Genomic DNA, 1,010 nt, shown 5'->3' with positions numbered 1-1,010 from the left:
CGCGTACTTGTAAGAGAACACTGGATAAAGCCGAGAAAGAAGTTGTGGTAGTTCGTAAGGAAGTTTTTTAGGAAGAAAAGAAGGTAGAAGAAGAAGAGAAAGTCGAAGAACCAGTTGTAGTAGCGATGGGAGATCAAGCAGAAAATCCGAAGGCTTTGATGGACTATTCTCAGCCTAAGATTAATGACATTCAGTCAAGCATCATCAGACCGACCATCAGGGCTAACACTTTTGAGATCAAGTCAAGCACGATTCTGATGATACAGAACTCAGTTCAGTTTGGGGGTTTTCCTACTGAAGACCCCAACATGCACATCAGGGATTTCATCGAGATCTGCGACACTTTCAAATTCAATGATGTGACTGAAGATGCTATCAAGCTATGCCTGTTCTCACTCTCTCTGAGGGACAAGGCTAAGTGCTGGTTACACTCTCTTCCAGCAGGATCTATCACCACTTGGGAGGATCTTGCGCAAAAATTTCTCACTAAATTCTTCCCCATGGCGAAGACTGCTGCAATCAGGAATGCTCTTACCCAGTTTACTCAGCAAATAGGGGAGTCTCTGTGTGAAGCTTGGGATCGATATAAGGAGATACTAAGGAAGTGCCCACATCATGGCATGCCTGATTGGATGATTATTAATTGCTTCTACAATGGATTGGGTGCTACTTCAAGACCCATGCTTGATGCAACATCAGGAGGAGCCTTGTGGGATAAGAGCTACGATAAAGCTTATGAACTTATTGAACTGATGGCTGCTAATGAGTACCAGAATCCTTCCCAGAGACTGACTCAGGGGAAAGTCGCAGGAATTCTAGAGTTAGACACAACAACTGCTATCACTGCCCAACTTAAGGCTTCGACGATGAAGGTGGACACTTTGGCTAATTATGGAGTAAATCAAATTTCTAGTGTCTGTGAGCTTTGTGCTGGTGCCCATGAGACTGATCAGTGCACAATTTCTAGTGAATCAACTCAGTTCGTGAGCAACTTTCAGCGATCACAGCAA

At 44.0% G+C, this 1,010-nt stretch overlaps 1 non-coding gene across 1 annotated transcript; it reads right to left on the bottom strand.

Annotated features, from left to right (window-relative positions):
- Positions 1–515: 515 nt before the first annotated feature.
- On the bottom strand, positions 516–622 carry LOC141670078 (small nucleolar RNA R71). The gene has a single exon (XR_012554326.1). It is a non-coding gene; the product is annotated as a small nucleolar RNA R71 (small nucleolar RNA).
- Positions 623–1,010: the final 388 nt, after the last annotated feature.

The sequence above is a fragment of the Apium graveolens genome, chromosome 6 (assembly GCF_009905375.1).
Source record: "Apium graveolens cultivar Ventura chromosome 6, ASM990537v1, whole genome shotgun sequence".
In the NCBI taxonomy this organism is placed as follows: domain Eukaryota; kingdom Viridiplantae; phylum Streptophyta; class Magnoliopsida; order Apiales; family Apiaceae; genus Apium; species Apium graveolens.
The sequence above is the reverse complement of the archived record's forward strand: the minus strand, read 5'-3'. Positions and strand labels throughout refer to the sequence as shown.